Source organism: Moschus berezovskii, chromosome 6, assembly GCF_049115385.1.
Source record: "Moschus berezovskii isolate FMDL1 chromosome 6, NW_MosBer_1.0, whole genome shotgun sequence".
Lineage (NCBI taxonomy): Eukaryota > Metazoa > Chordata > Mammalia > Artiodactyla > Moschidae > Moschus > Moschus berezovskii.
The window spans coordinates 24,342,710-24,369,690 of record NC_142465.1 but is presented as its reverse complement, the minus strand read 5'-3'; the positions used below and the strand labels follow the sequence as shown (position 1 = coordinate 24,369,690).

Below are 26,981 nucleotides of genomic sequence, written 5' to 3'. Positions count from 1 at the left end.
GCCAAAGCCTTTGACTGTGTGGATCACAATAAACTGTGGAAAATTCTGAAAGAGATGGGAATACCAGACCATCTGACCCACCTCGTGAGAAACCTATATGCAGATCGGAAGCAACAGTTAGAACTGGACATGGAACAACAGACTGGTTCCAAATAGGAAAAGGAGTACGTCAAGGTTGTATATTGTCACCCTGCTTATTTAACTTATATGCAGAGTACATCATGAGGAATGCTGGGCTGGAAGAAGCACAAGCTGGAATCAAGATTGCCGGGAGAAATATCAATTACCTCAGATATGCCGATGACACCACCCTTATGGCAGAAAGTGAAGAGGAACTCAAAAGCCTCTTGATGAAAGTGAAAGAGGAGAGTGAAAAGGTTGGCTTGAAGCTCAACATTCAGAAAACGAAGATCATGGCATCTGGTCCCATCACTTCATTGGAAATAGATGGGGAAACAGTGGAAATTGTGACTATCTTTATTTTGGGGGGCTCCAAAATCACTGCAGATGGTGATTGCAGCCATGAAATTAAAAGACACTTCCTCCTTGGAAGGAAAGTTATGACCAGCCTAGATAGCATATTAAAAAGCAGAGACATTACTTTGCCAAAAAAGGTCCATCTAGTCAAGGCTATGTTTTTTCCAGTAGTCATGTAGGATGTGAAGAAAGCTGAGCACTGAAGAATTGATGCTGTTGAACTGTGGTGCTGGAGAAGACTCCTGAGAGTTCCTTGGACTGCAAGGAGATCCAACCAGTCCATTCTAAAGGAGATCAGTCCTGGGTGTTCATTGGAAGGACTGATGCTACTGCTGAAACTCCAATACTTTGGCCACCTGATGCGAAGAGTTGACTCATTGGAAAAGACTTGATGCTGGGAGGGATTGGGGGCAGGAGGAGAAGGGGACAACAGAGGATGAGATGGCTGGATGGCATCACCGACTCTATGGACATGAGTCTGAGTGAACTCCAGGAGTTGGTGATGGACAGGGAGGCCTGGCGTGCTGTGATTCATGGGGTTGCAAAGAGTCAGACACGACTGAACTGAACTGAACTGAGAATAGAAGAGAATAGAATGGAATAGAATAGACGACAGAGGATGAGATGTTTGGATGGCATCACCAACTCGATGGACATGAGTTTGAGTAAGTTCCAGGAGTTGGTGATGGACAGGAAAACCTGGCACGCTGCAGTCCACGGGGCCACAAAGAGTCGGACAGGACTGACTGACTGAACTGAACTGAGAACAGACCCAGCAGGGTTAGGTAGTACAGACAATTCAGTTTACTTGTAGGGCTAACCATGACCTATACTATATCTATATCAAATTGAAAAGCAACATTTTTATGTGAGCAAAAAAGTATAGCTTATTAAAGAAAATTATAATTTTACTTTCAATTTGTGTTTAATGTAATTAGTCATAACCATTCTTAAATCTCACAGGAAAAGCTTAGAAGATCTCATTGTTAATATTAATAATAATATTTTTGCCTTACCTAATAAAACCAAATGATTTTGATGAGGGGTCATAATTTAGAGGTATGAACTTAAACTGACATACTTTGACTGAAGAAGTCCTTCATTTCCTTGGGTTAGGCTTCTGTTCATTTGCTTTTGGTGATAAATATCAGGCAATGGTGAACAGGGTTATAGATTCTGTACTCCTTATTCTTTTTTGAACACAGAAGCACATGCCTGAACTTTTTAGTCTGCCACATTTAAGAAAATAACGCTGTTGTTTATTTTGTTTGATCTCAATCCTAAGGAAAAAATTATGGTACTTCAGTATATCTGAAATACTATGATTTAAAAAAAAAAAGAAAAATTGCCATATATACCACTAAGATAGTTAAAGTTATTTCTAATTAAACTATGACATGTTATTAATTTTCAAGACAGATCATAATTTGCATTAAAATGTGGAATAAATGTGGATATCAGAATTAAAAATTATATTTCACTAATTTGGAAAATGAAGTTTAACCTGAACACAGTTAAATATCTTCATCATTATTAAAGTCATTGAGGTAAAATAAACTTAGACATCAGACACACTTGGATTCAAATTCTTAACCTGTTTTCTTGTTAGTTGCATACCACCCCTGTGTTTCTTAAGTTTTTAGTGAGTCCCAGATTTTCCTTTCTATAAAATAGAAATGATTTCAACCTTATTCTACGGTTCGTCTGAAAACTGAATGAAATTACATACGAAAGTACCAAGCACAGTTCATTCCTTTCTACTATATGAAAGCTAAAATGAGATGCAGAGTAGAGGTCAGGTGACAACTAGTGATTAAGAAGGAATATGGGTGTTCCTGGGCTAGAATTTCATTAATGCATTTGTCATTATCTCCTAATATTTATGTGATGCTTCCTGTGCCATGCGCATATTCTCTATGAGTTTTCCTTAATTTAACTATTTAATGTATTTTTTGCCAAGTTTTGGACTACAGGTTTGTTTGCTTTACAAGTTTCCCCTGATTCCTTCCCTTGGTGCTTGACGATATTTATACAGCATCTGTTCAAATTTTCTTCCTTGCCCTGTGACTATATGCATTTTACCTGTCTTGTTATGAATTTCTTCCAAAGTAGTGGTAAGGTTAAATTCTCTAGGAGTTGTCATTTCTGTGACATGTTTTAGGTGGCCTACGGTACATTTTAGTTTCTTGAATGATCAGTAAGAAGTTCCAATATCTTTTATTCTCAATTAAAATGTGTCTAGTTTTAAGTTTAGACATATACCAGACTTTATTGGGAAATCAATGTCATAAGTAATTATTGGTCACAAAATTCCTTTTTTCAAATGATAAGAAAAACTGAGATTCAGAAGAATGTGACTTGTCAAACATTTTATAGATAAATGACCTCTCACACCTTTAAGACTAAATAAGAAGGATATCAAAATATGAAAAGGGAAGAGAAAAACTAATCTTAACATATGTGGCTCAGACCAGTAGCAAAAATCTAAGATCTTGAAGAAAAGGCTAATGTATCATAAAACATTTCTACATGGATTTTTAAAAGGAGACTTTCTTGGATAAAAGAAAGTGCTTCATTTTTAAGAGACAGTGTAGGGAAAAACATGTATTTGAAAACACAAAACTTGAATTCTTTTTATAGTGCAATTTTAATCTGTTTCTAGGCAGCCACGACTCTTTACTCCTTCAAACAATTCCTGCCGGGCGATTTTACCAGACAGAGCATGCACACTGCCATTTGGACTTTCTTTTCCCAATTCCCAAGGAATTCTCTTTGAGGCTGTAACAAACCAACTAATGACAAAGACAGTAGGTAATTCAAAATTCTAACTTCATTAAGACACGTCCCAGGTCTTAACTTTTTAATACAAAAATTAGAGTAAATATCACATATTTACAATATTAAGCTGAATCCAGAACTTATAGAAATAATTGTAAATTCAACAAACCCCAGATAGGAGTTAAAAAAAAAAAAAAAACACAACGATTGGGTGACTAAAAGAAGCCAAAGCCCACAGAATTGGATTAGAAAAAGTTGTTGCTCAAAACCAAAGACTAAATATTTGTGCAAATACAGTGAGTAAATTCTAAATATGTTTGTTTAGAGAGGGACATTTTGTATAATCTTTGGCATGTATCTTTTGCCAATTTTTATTTGTTTCTTTATATAGCAGTGTTTCTGAAATGGCAGAGCATATACATAGATGGTTCCTAACTTCTGAGAATTTGACTTATGATTTTTCAAATTTAAGATAGTGTGAAAAGAATATGATTTCAGTAGAAACCATAACTTGAATTTTGATCTTTTCCTGGGCTAGCAATATGCAATACTTCTTCCTAATGCTGGACAGAGGGTCACAGCTCCCAGTCAACCATATGATCATGAGAGTCAGCAACCAATACAAATTATTCTGGACCCACACAACCATTCCAATGTTCACTCTGAGTATAGTGCTCAATAAATAACATGAGTCATTCAGCACATTATCATAAAACAGGTTTTAGGGTAGATGATTTTGAACAACTGTAGGCTAATGCAAGTGTTCCCAGCACATTTAAGGTAGACTAGCCTAAACTATCAGAGAAGGCAATGGCACCCCACTCCAGGATTCTTGCCTGGAAAATCCCATGGACGGAGGAGCCTGGTAGGCTGCAGTCCATGGGGTCGCTAAGAGTCGGACAGGACTGAGAGACTTCACTTTCAGTTTCATGCATTGGAGAAGCAAATGGCAACCCACTCCAGTGTTCTTGCCTGGAGAATCCCAGGGACGGAGGAGCCTGGTGGGCTGCCGTCTATGGGGTCGCACAGAGTCGGACACGACTGAAGTGACTTAGATTAGCTTAGTTTAGCCTCAACTACAATGTTCAGTAGGTTGATGCTGCTAAGTCGCTTCAGTCGTGTCCGACTCTGTGCGACCCCATGGACTGCAGCCCACCAGGCTCCTCCGTCCATGGGATTTCCCAGGCAAGAGTACTGGAGTGGGGTGCCATTGCCTTCTCCGGTTCAGTAGGTTAGGTATATTAAATGTGCTTTTGACTTTGGGTAGTTTCAATTCACAGTGGGTTTACAGGGTTAGAACTCCATGTCAGTCAAGGATGATCTGTATTTTGTGGTGGTTGTTACAGAGAGGTGCTATTTTAAATTTGCATTTCCTCTCATGCTAAAAGAACAAGTAATTCAGAGCAGCTTCCTTTGTTTGGGGAGAAGGGAAATCATTCCATTGGTCCCAGCATATAAAATTGGCATCCCTGTTCTAGAAAAAGATTATAATAAAGTAGTGGTTTTTTTGCTTAACAATGGGAGGCCTATCTTTTACCAAATGGTGTGCAAGACTCTAAAGCTGTTGAAAAGATAGCAAGCAAACATGCAAAAGCGGTAAAGAGAAATTTAGGAAAAAAATTCCTTGCTCTGGGTAGTTAGGGTTATCTGAATATTTCTGAAGGATTGAGATTGTCCCTGAAATAGGTTATCTGAAAGAAACTGAAACCAAAAAAAAAAAAAAAAAAGCAGAAAGACAAGTCCATGGAGGAAGTATACAGCTAGATCTGCAACTAACAAAGACCAAAATTTCATGAGGGTTGATAATTAATGGGCAGATGGATAGCTAAATCTGCACACCTTTACTGAATGGCCATCAGAGGACTGTGAGTTCGCTGAGGGAATAGACTGTGTGTGACTGTAAATAAAAGGCCAAGAGGTTCTGAATCCAGGCCTGCCTTGTCTGGAATGAGCTGAAGGACAGGACTTCTCTTCCCTCACTGCCCATAGTTAAAACATGAGTCCTGCCCAGCATGCTGGCAATGACACCATCACTGAAGCAATGCAAGAAACAGAACTAGACCATGTTCATTTGACGAGAAATGAAGGTTCTCAAGTGTATGATCTGCAATGAGTCCTTAGCACCAAGACTGACACTGTGGGGCAGACAAGTGTTTCAGATAAGACTACTGTGTCACAGAGCTCAGATGAAGAGTCGTCACCATCAGGAAGTTAGACAGCTATGGGGGAAGGGGCAAGGTGTGACTTGCCATAAACACAGAGCTAATTCTCAGGTTATTTCCACACTCCACTGCATTCACACTCCAGTGGCAAGTATGATGACAGTAGTGAGGACAGAATCACTTTGCGTTGGTCAGATAACTGCTGCTTACACCATTTGGGGAACATACCAGAGTGGCGGCTGATTCTGCAGCAACTGACTTCCGGCAGCGCTTGGAGCATTTTCTCGCTCCATTCATGAGGCTGGAGTGATGATACGAAGATGTCAGTAAATATCCTGGAGATTTGAGATTATTAAAGAAGTGCTGACTCACTGGAGGAGAGAAGGATAAAGGAGGGTTGTTAGCTTTGATTTGAATAATAATCTATGATTGAGAATTGGGTCATATTAAATAAAAATGAAAGCACTTCATTATGGGTGAAAAGAAAACATAAGTAGAAGTAGTGTAAATTAATGGAGAAGAAAGTCTGTGAAGTTGTGGGAATTCACATCTAATATTCATCTAATATTTATCTAATATTAATCAACTTTCAAAGAGTCAATCTTGATTTCCCAGAATTACTATTTCCCAGCAACTTTCAGTCTGGGGTGGGGAGGAACTCTAATATTAATAAAGCCTTTGTAACTAAAAATCTGTGTAAAGCTAACTTTTCCTGCTGTCAGAAAGGAAGAAATTTTCCTCTATCCTTCTAGGTTCTTCTGGCTGGTTTTAGAATTACACTGACTTAAGACAGAATAGCAGGATAAAATCAAAGGAAAGTTTGATAACATGCATACCTAGAGAGACCCAGGAAAACTGAGCAACTCTCCAAAACGGTGGAAACACTCACCTTAATTACTGTCTTCAGCTAAAGACATAAGAGTATGTTATGAGTAGTGATTTGGGACTTCAAAGGGGAGGAAGGCAATTCACATGAAGATGGAAAAGAAAATATCTGGCAGACAAATGTTTGCTGGGCAGGTGGAGACAGAGAACACAGAGAGGAATTTGAACAACCAGAGTTTGCTAGGTTCCTCCCTGTCTATCACACCAAGCTCGTACAGTACTTATCTACGTAGATAGCACGCTTCCTGCACTAGGCCCCCTTCTACATTCTTCAGATAGCTAAGAGGGAGATATAATGAAAGACTCTGGAGTCTTATATTTCTTAAAAATAAGCAGGCTAAGTGACCTGTCATCTCTCATGACAATGAGACGTTTGGGGGCAGCAAGTTTTGCTTCCCTACATAGCAATAGGTGGATAATAAATAAGTTGAGTCCTGTGGGCCATAAAAACTTCTGTTGCTGCTAAATCTAGCCATTTTAAATTGAAAGTCACCATGGACAATGCATAAATGAATAAATATTCAGTTCAGTTCAGTTCAGTTGCTCAGTCGTGTCCGATTAGCTCTGTTTTAATAACATTTTACTTACAAAAGCCAGAGGCACCTGGATTCCGCTTATGTGAGGGCTGCAGTTTGTGGACACCTGTGTCAGATGGAAAATAGCATGACAACTATTTTCTTAACTTTTAGAGAATGCTCTAGCCTTTTTAAAACTAACATTTATGGAGTTCCTGCTATGTTCATGTTATTATGCTTCTGCCTGGAAACAAAAGGAAAAGTAAAATGCTGCTTTTAAGAATCCAAGAATCCAACAATTTAAAAAAGAAAAAAAAAGATAAAACTCACTGGGCTCTAGTACCACACTGTAGGTGAAATTATACCGCAGTACAGAGTGAGAATTCAGAAGAACTTAATTTTCTCAAAGCGCTTCAGGAAAATCTTCATAAACAAAGTGACACAAATAGAATTTTTGGATTAGTTATACTGTTAGCTAAAAACGTTAAGCAGTTGCTTCTAGTAGAGCTAAGAGCATGAAAAAGCACGGGTAGAGGAAAGTGTACAGAAGATTGGCAAATCAACACTTCTTGTATCTGTAGTGTCCCAATGTGCTTGGACTTTCATTCTATAGATAATTATGATGAATGATGATAGCAATAAAAATGATGATAAAGGTAAATATTTATTGAAGACTAACTAGGTAATCTCCCCCAAATCACTTTCCTAAAGCATATTTTTTGCATAATTAATATTCTGAAATTCTGATTATTGATTTACTGGAAAGACCTTTAAGTGCTTTAATGGGAATATTCAATTTCTGAAACAATATATTCAGTATCCATCATTGGAGAAGAAACTTGTTCAAAACGTTTTGAGACATCTTTGTCAATATCTTAGTATTTATCTGTTAGCACTTTTAGAGAGCTTTAAGTAATGTTTAAATTTCTTCTCAGTTTCACACTTATGATTAAAGGTGATCATACTTGAGATATATTCCTTAAACTATATGAAAATTATCTATCAGTTGTCTCTCAAGTCTAAACCAATCATTCTATACTGTGCTTTGAGATATAGAGGTTCTATAAAATATCTTCCTCGTCACTAAGCTGGCTCCACATGAGGGTATGCTTGAGGAAAACTGCAAGGGGAGAGAAGAAATAAGGAGTTTCTCTTTTCTGTTTTCTTTCTGCTTTTTCCCTACTTGCTTTCTATTGCTGTCATGCTTGTTTTTGCGATCCAGCAGGATCAGTTTTTTCCAGGAACAGCACTTGAATATAGTTTCCTGTTTTTCAAATACCAATCAGAAGTAGACAGTTCAGCATTACAACTTTCCTCAAGAAGTGGTATTTTAGTAATAGCTTGTAAATTTATTTTATAATGGGATCATTTGAGGGAACAATTTATTCAAAATGCATTCCATGAAATATACTTACAACAACATGATCAATGAATGTTTAATAATAATATTCACTCATTGCCTATTAGTACTGGCAGAGTCCTTTTAAATCAGAAAATATTAACAACTAATCTATGAGGCAGGTGCACGCATGCATGCTAAGTCACTTCAGTTGTGTCCGACTCTTTGGACCCCATGTACCATAGCCTCCCAGGCTCCTCTGTCCATGGGATTCTCCAGGCAAGAATACAGAAGTGGGCTGCCATGCCATCCTCCAGGGAATCTTCCCGACCCAGGGATTAACCCAAATCTCTTATGTCTCCTGCACTAGCAGGAAGGTTCTGTACCACTAGCACCATCTGGGAAGCCCCTCTGAGGCAGGTACTATATGGCAATGTCACAGATTGAAAAACAGAGGCAAGAGAAGTGACCTGACTTGTCCCAAATGATTCAGTTACTAAGCAGCAGAGCTGGGATTCAAATCCAGGATTCAAAAATGTAACTAACCACCACATTATATTGCCACTTAGATTATTGTAGCAGATTTGATAGAGGTGAAAATATTAATACTACAAGTTGAGGTAACAATAATTGTTACTCAGCAATAGCTTAAGAGGAAAAACATGCATGAGACTTTGAATTAAGGTGGTGGCAATAGAAGTAAAGATTCAAATAACCACTAGAGGTTAAATAAGGATTTGGTAACCTATTGGATATGGGGGGTAAAGAAGGGAGAAGGGCAAAACAGTTGTATTGTTATCTATTGCTGTTTTGAAAACACTCACATCTTAGTGGTTTCCAACAATAGCATTTATTTAGTTATCTACATTTACCTGGCAGGCTGCTGTGAGTTAATTTTCCTGATCTTGGCTGGATTTTCTACAGTCTCCAGGGCATTAGCATGGATCCCGGAATGCCACCATACTAAAACAAAGGTTTCCACTTTGAATAGCTAGTGCAATATCAAAAAGAAGAGAAAGGAGCAAATTTAAGAGGTGAAATGAGTAAAAGTACTAGTGCCAAATGGATATATCAGACTTGAAGTAAGATAAGTAGAGATATCTCACGGGGATTTAAATATGGGTCTGGAGGTTGAGAGAAAAAAAAAATCTAGAAATGGGGACATGGAGACTAATTCCAAAAGCCATGGCTTTTTGTAGTATCATTAATGGAGACTATGTAGAGCAGAAGTCAGGACCATTCTGAAACTGGCCAATAATGTGCTTTATTTTGCTTCTAATACATTCAGTTCAGTTCAGTCGCTCAGTTGTGTCCAACTCTTTGCGACCCCATGAATCACAGCACGCCAGGCCTCCCTGTCCATCACCAACTACCAGAGTTCACTCAAACTCATGTCCACAGAGTCGGTGATGCCATCCAGCCATCTCATTCTCGGTCGTCCCCTTCTCCTCCCGCCCTCAATCCTTCCCAGCATCAGAGTCTTTTCCAGTGAGTCAACTCGTCGCATGAGGTGGCCAAAGTATTGCAGTTTCAGCTTTAGCATCAGTTCTTCCAATGAACACCCAGGACTGACCTCCTTTAGAATGGACTGGTTGGATCTCCTTGCAGTCCAAGGGACTCTCAAGAGTCTTCTCCAACACCACAGTTCAAAAGCATCAATTCTTCGGCCATCAGCTTTCTTTCCAGTCCAACTCTCACATCCATACATGACCATGGGAAAAACCATAGCCTTGACTAGACGGACCTTTGTTGGCAAAGTAATGTCTCTACTTTTTAATATACTATCTAGGTACATAGGTAATCTAGTAATGGCTGTACACGAAAGGGCTATTTAATATTATTGAGACTGAATGCTCATGATTGTTACCATCTAGTCTTTCTGCAAAATTAGATATATTTGACTCTTATCTTTCAAGGAAAAAAAGAATTTATTCTACAAAAGGAACGTAGAGAAAAGAGACAGATAAAATAATCTTCAATTATCAACAGCTATAAAAAATAGGAGAAACACAAATGACAGACGAGAGCAAGCTTTCATTTGCTTAGAAATACTTTCCTAACATTGACGGAATGATGCTGATATCTATAGGATTGAAAGCAATCTTTTTGAGCATGTTTATAAATGGTATTTCAGGGATTCAAGGGAATATATTAAGTACATTCTTATATTTTTTTACTAGTTCCATAACTCCATAAAATCAATTTAATCGAGAATCTAAAGGAATGTGTTTATCACTGGTTTGATGTAATAAATACTGTATTTAGAGCCCAAATTTAATAAGCTTTCATGAATTTCCTAATTTAAAACTGAAGTATGTGACTTAATTAAAATTTAATAACAAGCATAGTAAATAATACTTATTTTTGAGTATATGAAAGCATTTTAAGTATTATCCCTCACCACTATTTCTTACACTATAAGAATGTATAATGTAATCTCTTTTCTTTTGCAATAATTATTACATACACATAACAAAAATGCTGACATATTTTGGTATGAAGGGAATGATATCCAAGGGCTATTCCCTTTTAATTTTCTTTTATTTGGCCACCATCAATAACATTCTAGAGGCATGCATTTGCCTCATGAAATATCAGAATTGTGCAACATGTATGCAGTGGGAAAAAGGCCTAGGCCTTCCATAGTTACTTGCTTGAACATAGATGTGAAACTATTAAGTAGAGAAAAGCAATTTAAGAGCTAAGTACAACCTAAGATAATGTCAAAAGAGGTGCATTTCAGGAAAAAAAAAATAGAGTTACTGGCAGTTCTCTGAAGTTATTGTCGATAGAAAGTTAAAAAAGAAAAAGTAGTTCAGAAAATAAACTAGAGAGAAAATTTCAAAGTACTAAATCCAAAGAGTGGCACCGAACTGTGAAATTAAGAAGAAAAATTTCCAATGGTACATAAAAGAGTCAAAGTGGTAGTAATGGGGCCTTATTATCACCCGGGTTTGTACTTGAGAACATTAAGGTGATGGAAAGGTAGCTGCAGCGTATCAGTGATGCTGGTATAGGGAAAAGATAGAGTGCCTCTGCCTTTAATTGGCAAATTAAAGGCAACAAGAAAAACAGTGTGATCCATTTTTAGACACTTTCTTTCACTGCACAAGGACTTTTACTGGAGTGGCAATCCACCAAGAGATAGAAAACAGGACCCAGATTCTTAAAGACTGCCAAGGTAAATAACAGCCACACAGAAAGATACTTAAAATCATGTTAGAGTTAATGGCTCTTAAATCAAATTAAAATCATTCTGAACTGTGATGAGAGAATAAAAGTATATTCTAGTACCTGTGAGATGAATAACAAAAATAACAAGTTTTCCTAAGTCCCACTTGTTAGAATACCCTGCAGTGACTTGAAAGATGTCAGCTGATTTGCAGAAGACCTCATGTGGAAGCCATTGCAGAAAGCATTATCCAGTCTTAATTTAATTACTGTTTGAGCAAATACAATTTATGAGTACTCCAGAACTCTCCAAAGATGGTCCTTACTCAGGACCACTTTTTACATACAATGAAGCCTTAGTGGTTTTATTCACATATCACTATACTCATTTTCTAATTTTTTTTTTTATATACCAATAATTTAGTTGACATCACTGCTACAGTTACCCTATTACCCTTTTATTAATATAATGTAACCATGTGATGAAAAGATATTCTGGATGCTTATGTTTTTTCTTAAAAGAATAAAGTTGGGATGAGCGGCCGGCGGGGAGTGGAGGAGAGCGGTTGGATTTCCTGCGAGACCAGCACATGCGGTTCTTCCAGCGCTGCCTCCAGGTTTTGCCTGAGCGCTACTCTTCGCTCGAGACCAGCAAGTTGACTATTGCATTTTTCGCAGTCTCTGGGCTGGATATGTTGGACTCCTTAGATGTGGTGAACAAGGATGATATAATAGAGTGGATTTACTCCCTGCAGGTCCTTCCCACAGAAGACAGATCAAATCTAGATCGCTCTGGTTTCCGAGGCTCTTCCTACCTGGGTATTCCATTCAATCCATCAAAGAATCCCGGAACTGCTCATCCTTACGATAGTGGCCACATAGCAATGACCTACACTGGCCTTTCATGCCTAGTTATTCTTGGAGTCGACCTAAGCCGGGTAAATAAAGAAGCTTGCTTAGCAGGCTTGAGAGCCCTTCAGCTAGAAGATGGAAGTTTTTGTGCAGTACCTGAAGGCAGTGAAAATGACATGCGATTTGTATACTGTGCTTCCTGTATCTGCTACATGCTCAACAACTGGTCTGGCATGGATATGAAAAAGGCTATCAACTATATTAGAAGAAGTATGTCCTATGACAATGGGTTGACACAGGGAGCAGGACTTGAATCTCATGGAGGATCAACTTTTTGTGGCATTGCATCACTGTGCCTGATGGGTAAACTAGAAGAAGTTTTTTCAGAAAAAGAATTGAACAGGATAAAAAGGTGGTGTATAATGAGACAACAGAACGGTTATCACGGAAGGCCTAATAAGCCTGTTGACACCTGTTACTCTTTCTGGGTGGGAGCAACTCTAAAGTTTTTCTAAAGCTTTTCCAGTATACTAACTTTGTGAAAAATAGAAATTACATCTTATCAACTTAAGATCGCCTTGTTGGGGGATTTGTCAAGTGGCCAGATAGCCATCCAGATGCTTTGCATGCATACTTTGGAATTTGTGGCCTGTCACTAATGGAAGAAAGTGGCATTTGTAAGGTTCATCCTGCCCTGAATGTAAGCACACGGACTTCTGAGCGCCTTTGAGATCTCCATCAGAGCTGGAAAACCAAGGACTCTAAACAGCGCTCAGAGAACGTACACATCTCCACATGACTAACTTTAGACAGGGGGGTGGTGGGGAGGATTTGTAGCCTAACTGTAGCTAAAGGTTAAAAGCCATGTGTAACCAAGTGTGCTCTTTTTTAAGAGGTAGTCTTACAATAGAATCTTGTGCCAGTAATCTTTGTACTATATTTCAAGACAATCTTTGTTGAAGTTTGAACCACAGTGGACTCCATCGTGGTTCTTAAATGTTTATGCTGTATTTCTAAGTTCTTTGAGGCAAATTAACTGTATGTATGTAGGTTATCTTTTTTAAAAAAAACAAAAACAAAAAAACTTCAGTACAGAATTGTATCATATAAAATGGACATGAATCTTCAAAAGAAGTTTACAGTTCACATAGCATTGGTAATCTTCGGGTGAACACTTAGTGATCATTTAGAAAGCTTGACTGCTTATGGTGGAACATTGCTTTAATGAATTAAGTATCTAGGATTATTCTTTGAAAACAGATGATCCCATAATTTTTAAAAGAAGAGTTATTTTGTCTTATTCTTAAGTAAAATGTGCCAATTAAACTTTTGTGACCTATAAAATGAAATTAACTTCATAGCAAGAAAGAATAGGCTTAACTAATACAGTAATTTCCTAAAGGGAGATTTCTATAAAAAGACTGTTATGTAACAGAGGAAAAGGTAATTTAACTGTATGTGATTGTGAGTGGGAAAGTTTTGTGCTGTGCATCTATTTTAGATGTTGCTGGGGTAAATAATAGTTATGTTTGATTTTAATCTCAAATCATTAGTCGCTTTTTTCCCCCCCTTTCTGCAGAGAAAGCCGTCTTACCTAGAGGGAAGAACATTTAGTGGCTTTGTTTCTTTTTCTGAGATAAATTTTAAACTGTATTTTTATAACTGAACAAAAAAAAATAAAGTTATATAAAATGTTTGGAGATTTTTTATTTACCCAGGGAATTATTACATAGAAAAGATATTCAAGTTGAAAATATTGTAATAAACACAAAGTGATTTAATGTATTATTTGTTTTTAAAAAACCTAACATTTTTTGTTCTCAAGGTATTTGCAAGCATACACTGATATCTAATAACATCTAATATTTTGTATAGGAGTATTAAGTACATTATCAAATGCACACACACATGCATACACACACACAGATGGAGTGTTGTCAAGGAAGGTTTATGAGAAGAGAATGCTTGAGCAAAAACTTGAAGAGAGTGACTGAGCCAGGTGGATATATGGGGTAAGGGCCCCCCATGCAAAAGGAAAGGTATACATATTTCCTACTCGAAATTGGTGCTCAAGAAATGAAAAACTTCTTAGCTGTTTAACTAGCTCAATTCAATCAATAGCTAGCTCAATTCAATCTTCTGACAAGTCCCTAAACTTTTAAGTTTGCTTGCTATAAGTTATAGGTACTGACTCTTTTCTATTTCTTATGAATGCTATGAGAATCAACTCTATGATATGTAAAGCATATGTAGTGGGAGCAGTCAGAAAAAATATCACCCACTTCCTACATCCTTTTATTAAAGTAATTCTTTAATCAAGATGAGTGTCTTTTTCCTCAACCAGAAAATAGCCATTGATATCATCAGTATAGATTTTAATTTTTAGGAGCAATTACATGCATTATACAACTTGAAATCCTCTGCCTACATTTACCTAAAAAGGTTATTTTAAATATAACTAATTATAGTAAGACTGCCTTTTATACCCCTTTGATTGATGAAATAATAAAAAAGTAAAATGCAACACCACCAAATATTAGCAAGGATGTGAGCAACTGCAACTCTATCTTATACTTATTCTCTCATTTAATTGTTGTAACAATTCTCTCTGAAAGACTATCGTTTCTTCCTTTTATACATAGGGAACTGAAGTACAAAAAGGTAGGTAACTCGGCCAATGTCACATAGCTAATAAATTGGAGCACTAGAATTTAAACCAGAGAGTTTGAGCTTTCAACGAGTCACAAACCACCCTTGGTAAATGTGTTTATATTAAAGCAAAGTTCTCACAGGGTCCAGCAGCACCAGCCTCACCCAGAAATTAGAATTGCAAGTTCTGGAACCTCACCCTAGATCTACCAAATCAGAAACTCTGGGACTGAGTTCAGCAAATGTATTTTAAACAAGTGCTCAATGTGTGAAAGCAATCTGCAGTCCTATAGATCCCACTGCAGATGGTGATTGCAGTCATGAATTTAAAAGACACTTACTCCTTGGAAGGAAAGCTATGACCAACCTAGATAGCATATTAAAAAGCAGAGACATTACTTTGCCAACAAAGGTCTGTCTAGTCAAGGCTATGGTTTTTCCAGTGGTCATTTATGGATGTGAGAGTTGGACTGTGAAGAAAGCTGAGTGCTGAAGAATTGATGCTTTTGAACTGTGGTGCTGGAAAAGACTCTTGAGAGTCCTGTGGACTGCAAGGAGATCCAACCAGTCCATCCTAAAGGAGATCAGTCCTGGGTGTTCACTGGAAGGACTGATGCTAAAGCTGAAACTCCAATACTTCGGCCACCTCATGTGAAGAGTTTACTCATTGGGAAAGACCCTGATGCTGGGAAGGGTTGAGGTCAGGAGGAGAAGGGGACGACCGAGAATGAGATGGCTGGATGGCATCACCGACTCTGTGGACATGAGTTTGAGTGAACTCTGGGAGTTGGTGATGGGCAGGGAGGCCTGGCGTGCTGTGATTCATGGGGTCGCGGAGAGTCGGACACGACTGAGCGCCTGAACTGAACTGAACTGAACTGAACTGAACTGAATGGGAAATTAAAAGGAACTTAGAATGTATCTTTCCCCACTGTTTTCACTTCAGTTGAAACCTGATGCTTCTCAATTCACACTTTTAAATTGTATGAGCTTCAGAAAAGTCTGAAGAACAAATGTATCTATTTGGGAATTAAGTATAGTTTTTGTTGTGGGAGGGCAGAATTTTCTAAAGAGGGAAATTTGAGAAAGAGGATACCTGGAGAGTGTGTTAAACTGAAGCTAGGAGACTCAGGTTAACATAAAGATAAGATTTCCATCCCCCCATGAATTTCAATCCATCAGTTCAGTTCAGTCGCTCAGTTGTGTCCGACTCTTCACTACCCCATGAATCACAGCACGCCAGGCCTCCCTGTCCATCACCAACTCCCGGAGTTCACTCAAACTCATGTCCATCGAGTCGGTGATGCCGTCCAGCCATCTCATTCTCTGTCATCCCCGTCTCCTCCCGCCCCCAATCCTTCCCAGGAATCCATAGATCTGTTAAAAATTAATAAACAGAAAACTCAATTAAATATAGCTGGTTAACCAAAAGGCAGGGTGCTCTTCCCCTAGCAGAGCCCAACAAGAAGGAGAGGTTCTTCTTTCCTAGCAAGGACTCGGCCAATGAAAAGCAAGGACTCTATTTGCTATAGCTTTTATAACCTTTTTTTCTCTATAAGAAGTACTTCTTTCTCTTACTTTGTGAGGATTTGCACCTTCTTCACCATGGACGCAGACCCCAAACTGTAATTCTCTGCTGATACCCAATAAACCCAATAAAACCCAATACTTTTTGCTAGAGAAATATCTGGTAGCATGTTTCATGTCAGCAGATCTTTTTTGTAGGAGATTTAAGGAAAACCACATTAGTGCAAATCAATACCTTTATTCTATGAACCATAAACATTTTTGAATTAAACTGTTTTTTTTTTTTCAATAAAGAAATGTGCATTTACTAGTTGAATCTGATCTGGCAATAGAGAAAATTTTGTAGAAACAATGTGGTGAAGAAAAAGAGTACTGGAACTTCACAATCCATCCCCCTTCTCTTATTCCATAAGTTTCTAAACATATTGCCCACTGAGTGTGCTAAGCTATGAAGTCCTATGTAATGAAATGTGGTACTGAAAGTGAAATAAAGGTTAGAGAAAAGTCTGTGAACCCGGGAAAGCATTCGGGTAAGGACATACATCAGGGAATATATTCAACTATGGTATTGTCATAGCAAATATCCTGTTCCAACAACACAAGAGAAGACTCTACACGTGGACATCACCAGATGGTCAACACTGAAATCAGATTTATTATATCCTTTCCAGGCAAAGATGGAGAAGCTCTATACAGTCAGCAAAAACAAGACCAGGAGCTGACTGTGATCATGAACTCCTTTTGCCAAATTCAGACTTAAATTGAAGAAAGTTCAGAAAACCACTAGACCATTCGGGTATGACCTAAATCAAATCCAATATGAATATACAGTGGAAGTGAGACATAGATTTAAGGGACTAGGTCTGATAGACAGAGTGCCTGATGAACTATGGAAGGAAGTTTGTAACACTGTACAGGAGACAGGGATCAAGACCATCCCCATGGAAAAGAAATGAAAAAAGCAAAATGGCTGTCTGAGGAAGCCTTACAAATAGCTCTGAAAAGAAGAGAAGTGAAAAGCAAAAGAGAAAAGGAAAGATATACCCATTTGAATGCAGAGTTCCAAAGAATAGCAAGGAGAGATCAAAAAGCCTCCCTCAGTGATCAATGCAAAGAAACAGATGAAAACAACAGAATGGGAAAGACTAGAGATCTCTTCCAGAAAATTAGAGATACCAAGGGAACATTTTATGCAAAGATGGGCACAACAAAGGACAGAAATGGTTTGGACCTAACAGAAGCAAAAGATATTAAGAGGTGGCAAGAATACACAGAAGAACTGTACATAAAAGATCTTCATGACCCAGATAATCACAATGATGTGATCACTCACCTAGAGCCACACATCCTGGAATGTGAAGTCAAGTGGGCCTTAGAGAGCATCACTACGAACAAAGCTAGTGGAGGTGATGGAATTCCAGTGGAGCTATTTCTAATCCTGAAAGATGATGCTTTGAAAGTGCTGCACTCAATCTGTCAGCAAATTTGGAAAACTCAGCAGTGGCCACAGGACTGGAAAAGGTCAGTCTTCATTCCAATCCCAAAGAAAGGCAATGCCAAAGAATGCGCAAACTACCACCCAATTGCACTCATCTCACATGCTAGTAAAGTAATGCTCAAAATTCTCCAAGCCAGGCTTCAGCAATATGTGAACCGTGAACTTCCAGATGTTCAAGCTGGTTTTAGAAAAAGCAGAGGAATCAGAGATCAAATTGCAAACATTCGCTGGATCATCGAAAAAGCAGGCGAGTTCCAGAAAAACTTCTGCTTTATTGACTATGCCAAAACCTTTGACTATGTGGATCACAATAAACTGTGGAAAATTCTGAAAGAGATGGGAATACCAGACCACCTGACCGGCCTCTTGAGAAACCTGTATGCACGTCAGGAAGCAACAGTTAGAAATGGACATGAAACAACAGACTGGTTCCAAATTGATATTAGAATTAATATTATGATAAACCTTGTACAATTCCTACCTTCACACAGCAAGAGGTTCCCTAAATCTTGCTAGTCCATGGATTAGAAGCATTGGCATCAACGGGGCGCTTGTTTTCAGGCCATACTCCAGGCCTTATAAACAGAACTTGCATTTCTCCATTGGAAAAATAGCTTCATTGGAAAAATATCCAGACGTACAATAGAGTATGAGAAGCACTGTTTTAGGCTAAATAAAAAGGAGTGTAATAGTTGAGAACATGCACTCCTTCAAAAACTTTATTCAGTTCAGTCACTCAGTCATGTCCAACTATTTGTGACCCCATGGACTGCAGCACACCAGGCCTCCCTGTCCAACACCAACTCCTGGAGTTTACTCAAACTCATGTGCATTGAGTCAGTAACGCCATCCAACCATCTCATCCTCTGTCGTCCCCTTCTCCTCCTGCCTTCAATCTTTCCCAGCATCAGGGTCTTTTCAAATGAGTCACATCTTCACATCAGGTGACCAAAGTATTGGAGTTTCACCTTCAGCATCAGTTCTTCCAATGAATATTCAGGACTGATTTCTTTCAGGATGGACTGGTTGGATCTCCTTGTAGTCCAAGGAAATCTCAAGAGTCTTCTCCAACACCACAGTTCAAAGGCATCAGTTCTTCAGTGCTCAACTTTCTTTATAGTCCAACTCTCACATCCATATATGACTACTGGGAAAACCATAACTTTGACTAGATGGACCTGTGTTTGCAAAGTAATGTCTTTGCTTTTTAATAAGCTGTCTAGGTTGGTCATAACTTTTCTTCCAAGAAGCAAGTGTCTTTTAATTTAATGGCTATAGTCACAATCTGCAGTGATTTTGAGCCCCCCAAAACAAAGTCTGTCACTGTTTCCATTGTTTCCCCATCTATTTGCTGTGAAGTGATGGGACCAGATGCCATGATCTTAGTTTTCTGAAGGTTGAGCTTTAAGCCAACTTTTTCACCCTCCTCTTTCACTTTCATCAAGAGGTTCTTTAGTTCTTCTTCACTTTTTGCCATAAGGGTGGTGTCATCTGCATACCTGAGGTTATTAATATTTCTCCTGGCAATCTTGATTATAGCTTGTGCTTTATCCAGTCCAGCATTTCTCATGATGTACTATGCATATAATTTAAATAAGCAGGGTGACAATTTACAGCCTTGATGTACTCCTTTCCTGATTTGGAACCAGTCTGTTGTTCCATGTCCAGTTCTAACTGTTGCTTCCTGACCTGCATACAGATTTCTCAGGAGTCAGGTCAGGTGGCTTGGTATTCCCATCTCTTGAAGAATTTTCCTCAGTTTGTTGTGATCCACACAGTCAAAGGCTTTGTCATAGTCAATAAAGCAGAAGTAGATATTTTTCTGGAACTCTCCTGCTTTTTCAATGATCCAACAAATGTTGGCAATTTGACCTCTGGTTTCTCTGCCTTTTCTAAATCCAGCTGCAACATCTGGAAGTTCACAGTTCATACATTATTGATGCCTGGCCTACTTTGCTAGGGTGTGAGATGAATGCAATTGTGTGGTAGTTTGAGCATTCTCTGGCATTGTCTTTCTTTGGGATTGGAACTTTTTTAGAACTTTATTCAGTTCAGTTCAGTTCAGTCGCTCAGTCGTGTCCGACTCTCCACGACCCCACGAATCACAGCACGCCAGGCCTCCCTGTCCATCACCAACTCCCGGAGTACACTCAAACCCATGTCCACAGAGTCGGTGATGCCATCCAGCCATCTCATTCTCGGTCGTCCCCTTCTCCTCCCGCCCCCAACCTTTCCCAGCATCAGAGTCTTTTCCAGTGAGTCAACCCGTCGCATGAGGTGGCCAAAGTATTGCAGTTTCAGCTTTAGCATCAGTCCCTCCAATGAACATCCAGGATTGATCTCCTTTAGAAAGGACTGGTTGGATCTCCTGGCAGTATAAGGGATTCTCAAGAGTCTTCTCCAACACCACAGTTCAAAAGCATTGATTCTTCGGCGATCAGCCTTCTTCACAGAACTTTATTAGATATTGCAATTTGTTTTCCAAAGTGGTTATATAAAATAAAATCCCACCAGAAGTCAGATTTATAAAATTTTACCAGGCAGCTGGATATGAAATACTGTTTCATTATTGTTTGATTTATATTTCCCTCATTTCTCCTGAATTTGAGCATGTCTTCACAATTCTGTTGCCCATTCGTCCATTATGCGAATTTCCTGGTCGTTTCCTTTGCCAGAGATTCTGTTGGTTTTCTGTTTGTATTTTGTTCTTTTATGTCATGTCCAAGCATCCTAAGGCAGACTTTTTATCTTTATTTTCCCTTTCCTTCATCCTTCCTTCTCTCTCTTTGCTAGAAGAGGCTGCAGGGTATGGCGGTTATTCAGCTATTCCATTTGTCATGATATCAGATGTGAACATTCATAACTAAAACACTTCATTATTATCTTATTGGCCAAGATAAAATAAGAATAACAACAAAAGCAATTTTAACTTGTCTATATGTGGAAAGAACAGAATTTGAAGACAGTCCTGCCTGATCAAGATCTGTGCTCAAAGGCTCTTCAATCCCCAATTATTTCTTGTGATCAAAAAATTATGATTATGTTATAGCTGAAATCTACCACTTTTTCCTCTCTTTAACATATAGTATGATAATACCTAATAGTGTATAATATGTATATTATATACCTGTTTAATAGGCTATATATAATATATAGCATATATTGCATTTATATATAATACATGTAACAGTATAATCTCTTTAAAACATTAATGGAGTGAAGTAAGCGAGAAAGAAGAACATCAATACTGTATATTAACGCATATATATGGAATTTAGAAAAATGGTAACCTGAACCCTGTATAAGAGACTGCAAAAGAGACATAGGCATTTAGAACAGTCTTTGGGACTCTGTGGGAGAGGGTGAAGGTGGAATGATTGGGGAGAATGGAATTGTAGCATGTATATTATCATAAGTGACCAGTCCAGGTTCGACGCATAAATTTTCCTCTGTTCATTTCTTTGCATTTGTGCTTTTTTAATAAAAATACTTTTAACTATAAAAAAAAAAACATTAATGGATAGCAAGGTTAATGTCTGAGTTAGCCTTCAATAATGAGTAGGTAAGAGTTCTAAAATAATTCAAAATATTTTTATACCATTATCCTTCCACTAATATTTTTAAAAATTATTATAGGAATCATCAGTGGTATCTGATTAATAAATAATATTGTTTATTTGCTTGTAATTATTTTACTAAGCCACTCCCCTGAAAATTGTTTCTGTAGGTCTGGGCTGGAACCCAGATAACTGTAGATATCTGAAGTTGTATAGACATAGACATAAGTATTTTTTCATAAGCAAGTTTGGGGAGAAAATTTTCACTTCTTCGGTCATAGATACATCTGCTCCCTCTCACCTGATTAAGCATAATTCAAAACATGTGTAAGATCAGTGCAGTGAGGCATATGTTTTGGAAAGAACATTTTGGTCGATCTTGCTAAGGGAGGACATATCCTCCAGGTCCCAAGGGGATATCTTCTAGGCAAATGTCAAGGCAATCCCAACTTGGATCCATTTAAACACTGTACAGCTTACTGCCCTGTCCCATAACACTGATAAAGTAACCAAAGTGCTGACTTTGTTTATGAGCCACCCACTCTCCCTGCATAGCTGCTACTTCTCTTATCTCTGTGTGACCTCTAAGCCAACTGCAGATGAGGGAGGGATTCAAGGCAGCAGCATATCTGGGCTCTACCAGGTCTCCTGGCAATAGTCTGAGCTGAGTTCACCCTTTTCACTTCAACTTTACTCTCCGTGCATGTGGCAGTTTTAAGTTCTAACATCCTGGCTACAGTCTCTGCACATCTGTAAACTTGTGTCTTATTTTTCATTTCAAAGTTATGAGATGCCTATTTTGGAAAATAAGGATAATTGAAAAAGCAGTGAATTTGATTTGATGTGACAGAAGAAAGCAATTGAAGAGGATATTATAACTACTCAAGCTTGCAGGAACTTTTTTATTGCCAATGAAGAACTTTCTCAATTTGGACAAAGACACAAGCATGATGTGTTCTTGATAAGTGCTTTTCTTTCCAAAAATCTAAAAATAGTTTACAATTAGCCTGTCATGCATTTATAAGGGTGCTGGTAAATGCTACCATTCCTTCAGGAAAAAAGAAAAGGTGGTGAGAAAAGAAACTAAACACATACACACACACACACACACACACACACACACACAAAGTTGAAGAAGAGAGGATTTCCAGGTATAGAGCCCCATACCCATTAATTGAGCAGTAAATATCATATAGTAACAAACAAAATAAAATATAGTACTGGCTGCTGAAAGAATGAAGGATAGGGAATGTAAGATAGTAATGGTTTGATACATAGGTTGTTAAAAGCATTGAAGGAATACACATGAAAGCATGTAGAACAGAGCTGGATACATAGAAAAAGCTATCAGTAAACATTTCTCGTTTTCATTAATTATTTTCCTTTAAGAAACTAAAGACAAATATATGCAAAGATACCTAACAGTAATCTACTCCAATACTAGAAGAAAGTTTTACATATGTTAATTCTTTTTTGCATCCCTAGCAACTAACTTGGGAGGGATCAATAACATGTACAGGATTCAGTTGCAGTCAGCATATATTAACTACAGATCAATGCAAGAGGCAGTAAATATATAAAAAATGGTTGATTTTTCCCCAAATCACAGGGAACATTTAGCAATGTTTGGAAATATTTTAGGTTGCCACCACTTGGAGGGAAGGGGTTACCACTGGTTTCCAGTAGGTAGAGGCTAGGGATGTTGCTACACACTGTACAATGCAGAGGACAGCCCCCCTCCCCCTCCCTCTACCCAGTTAAAAATCATTAAATCCAAAAGGCCAACAGTGACAAGGAGTCTAAAACTTTGCACCTCAAGATTAGGAGACATGTATTTCAGACACAAGAGAAAATAAGAGAAAACTAGGGGAGAGGGAAATGCTGATATAAAAAGCAATAATGAGTTAAAAGCCCACAAGAGGAGTTCAGGGAACAGTGTGAAGCACACTTTGGATTGTATGTTCCCATCTCTTGTGATTACCAGGGTGCATTTCTCCTCCACATTCCTTTTGTGCCCTGGATCATTCAACAGAACATCTAGTCATGTGACTCTGATCCAGGAATCCACTTCCTCAATCAATTCCATTTACCATCAAGAAACCACAACTTCTCCCTTTGGTTTGCCTGTCTATACAAATACAACAACTCTAGAGTTCTTTAAGACAAGTTCATTCTCTAGTCCCCATGCTTTGCTTAATGTAGACATATGACGAGCTCCCTCCCTCTTTAATACCTATTTCACTCGACAAGGGGAGAGGCACTTTACATTTCTCTGAGATGTCCAAATGTCCATGAAATCCATTTCAATAAGTAACCTGAAACTAAGTCTAGAAATGAGGATGATTACCAGATCTTAAGGAACTTTAGTCTTCAGCCGTATACATTAACATGAAACAAAATATATTAGGCATATATCATCTCAAGCCATTATCAGAAACACGTTTCTTCTTTAATCAGTCATTTCTTTGAGTGTATGTGCTTTCTCTGTTAAGTGGTAAAATAAGTGAGACCTTGTTCCTACATTTTGAGTTCTCACTTGTAAGAATTTCATTAAAAAAATATCAAAAGTTTGACCTCATTTCTTCCATTACTAGGATCTTATTAACATCTTCTTTTCTCCTTCATGTCCCAATATTAAATAATACACTTAAATACACTCAACAAAGACCGTGTTTGAGGAAAAACCAAATTAGTTACTAAAGCTTAAGAAATGAGGATTAGAGGGTAATTTCACAATTAATACACATTTGGTTATCAAAGTTTGACTTTAATTCAACTAAAAATAATTATATTTTTCTTATGGCTTGCTATTTTAAACATTCTAGTAATTTTGTGCATATCTGATAGAGAAGCCAGAACTACGAAATTGAAAGAGTATGAAAAAAAAAAAAAACCTAGCAGCTGCCCAATATAATAACCCTGAAGCAAAGTAGTTGGTCAGGAGTGAAATTCTTTTGTTTACTTTTAATTTCCTTCTAGCTTTTAAAAATATATCTTGTGTTCAGATAAATGCTACATCAAAGCAGTCATAATAAATAATTAGAGTGTTATCAAAGACCGTTTTGTTCTTCCAGCTGCCAGAACTGTTTTATTTACATAGTATTGTGAAGTGATTCAAAAACAGCTGCTATTTTATGTGAGCTATGCCATGATTTGATTTGAAATGCTTTCCTCAAATATAACCAATGTCATTTTAAGAACAATGACAGACTCATGACAAAACAGTTTTTGGAGTGTCGTGCATCTTAGAAGGAAAATAACTGTGATGGATGGGTGAATGTTGTGAATGGAAAAGTATGGTTTCCCAAGGGAAATGTTAGCTTAAAATTGCATGGTCTCAGTATGAGTGTGTGAATGGCACAACTGAGGAAAATGTGCACAGGTCAGACACCTGGAAGACTTTCCCAGAAATGCCTTCTGCCTGAGAGCAGACAGTTCACTTGCCAATTTAATTTACCTCACCTCTGGAGTTAATACTCTCCCACACCACGTAGCAGCAGAAATAGTGGGATGCGTGTGTAAATCCTCCTGTATAGAAGTTTACATAAGCAGGACAAGGCAAGGTGAGGAAGAGAAAACCAAAAACAACAGAAAAAGCAAGGTGCGCCAGCACAAGGGAATGAGTAAGGCAAAGGAAAAAAAAAAAAAGAAATAAGGAGGAGAGGAGAGGAAAGACTATTAGCCCAACCGCCTCATTTTTACCCCTACTCATGGAAATGGAGTTCCTTTTAATTTCCTTGTTAAAACGGGTGCCTCTGTTTCTTTGTTAATATGGGTGCCTGGTTGTTTGATTTTCTATTCCCTACACCATAGAAATACTTCTTGTTTTTCGCAGAGAGAGGGACACAAGTTGAGGAGTACTATGGGATTTTTCAGTCAGTTCAGTTCACTTCAGTCGCTCAGTCATGTCCGACTCTCCGCGACCCCATGAATCACAGCATGCCAGGCCTCCCTGTCCATCACCAACTCCCGGAGTTCACTCAAACTCATGTCCACAGAGTCGGTGATGCCATCCAGCCATCTCATTCTCCGTCGTCCCCTTCTCCTCCCGCCCCCAACCTTTCCCAGCAACAGAGTCTACAGCTAAAATATGCTATGAGGTAATGCAATGGGAATGACCAGGACACCTCGGAATGTCACTTATTAATTAGGGGATTTATTTACTTACTGATGCTCCAACTCAAACTCTTTTAGTGATGGGAAATCCAAGCTATGTTCCAGAGGTCTAATCAATACTTTTTTTCCCCCCAATCAGCTTGTCACAAATTTATTATTGATATCACTTAGGAAATCACAGTTTTGTCTATGTCAACAACTTGCCACCAACGTATTTTTTCAGATTCTTTCAAGATATTTTATCTTTGGGAGATAAAATGCACGGAATACATAAACCGATAAGTTTTTTCAAGTCATAAAATCATATTGAATGCTGTGTTTAATATAACCTTAAGATATGAGTCCATAATAAATAAATCATAATTTTTTCAGTTCATGATTATTACTAAGTGCCTGTGTTTGATTTTCTATTATTCGTTGATGCATGCAAAGAGATGACTCATTGGAAAAGACCCTGATGCTGGGAGGGATTGGGGGCAGGAGGAGAAGGGGATGACAGAGGATGAGATGACAGGATGGCATCACTGACTCGATGGACCTGAGTTTGAGTAAACTCTGGGAGTTGGTGATGGACAGGGAGGCCTGGCGTGCTGTGATTCATGGGGTCACAAAGAGTCAGACATGACTGAGTGACTGAACTGAACTGAATGTATATTTATTTAAGATATATATTTAAATAGAATGCCCATGAGTAGAGACTTGGTTAATTAAATTCTGAAAAGTATATTAAATGGAATATTACATAGCGATTAAAAAGACTGAATTACTACATTTGATAAAGGCTTCAGAAAGAACAACAAAAAAAGAGATGGAGAAACTGGAAACCATAAACTAAATGAAATGGGAGCATTGAATATGAAATAGAAAAAGTGAAACAAACTAGATTATATCATGATATAATTCAGTCCTGTTTTAACATGGCTGCTCATTAGAGTCACATCTGGAGTTTAGAGAAAAAAAAAGAAAACCTAGGCATTTGTATTTGGAGAAGGCAATGGCAAGCCACTCCAGTACTCTAGCCTAGAAAATTCCATGGACAGAGGAGCTTGGTAGGCTGCAGTCCATGGGGTTGCTACTAGTCGGACATGATTGAACGACTTCACTTTCACTTTTCACTTGCACGCATTAGAGAAGGAAATGGCAGCCCACTCCAGCGTTCTTGCCTGGAGAATCCCAGGGATGGCAGAGCCTTGTGGCTGCCGTCTATGGGGTTGCACAGAGTCGGACACGACTGAAGCGACTTAGTTGCAGCACCACCAGGCATTTGTATTATTCATAAAATTCCAAGACAACTCTAATGTGCAAATGAATTTTAAAAAGTGATTGCAGGTTTTTTCTATTAAATAGTAGTTTTAGTGATATAAAATCCTATTATCTTCTACTGACCAATCATGATATGATGGTATCAAAACAAATAGTAATTACATAATCACAATAATACATCACAATAGTACA

At 38.1% G+C, this 26,981-nt stretch overlaps 1 pseudogene; it reads left to right on the top strand.

Annotated features, from left to right (window-relative positions):
- The first annotated feature begins 11,917 nt into the window (after positions 1-11,917).
- LOC129535630 (geranylgeranyl transferase type-1 subunit beta pseudogene) lies at positions 11,918-12,694 on the top strand (annotated as a pseudogene).
- Positions 12,695-26,981: the final 14,287 nt, after the last annotated feature.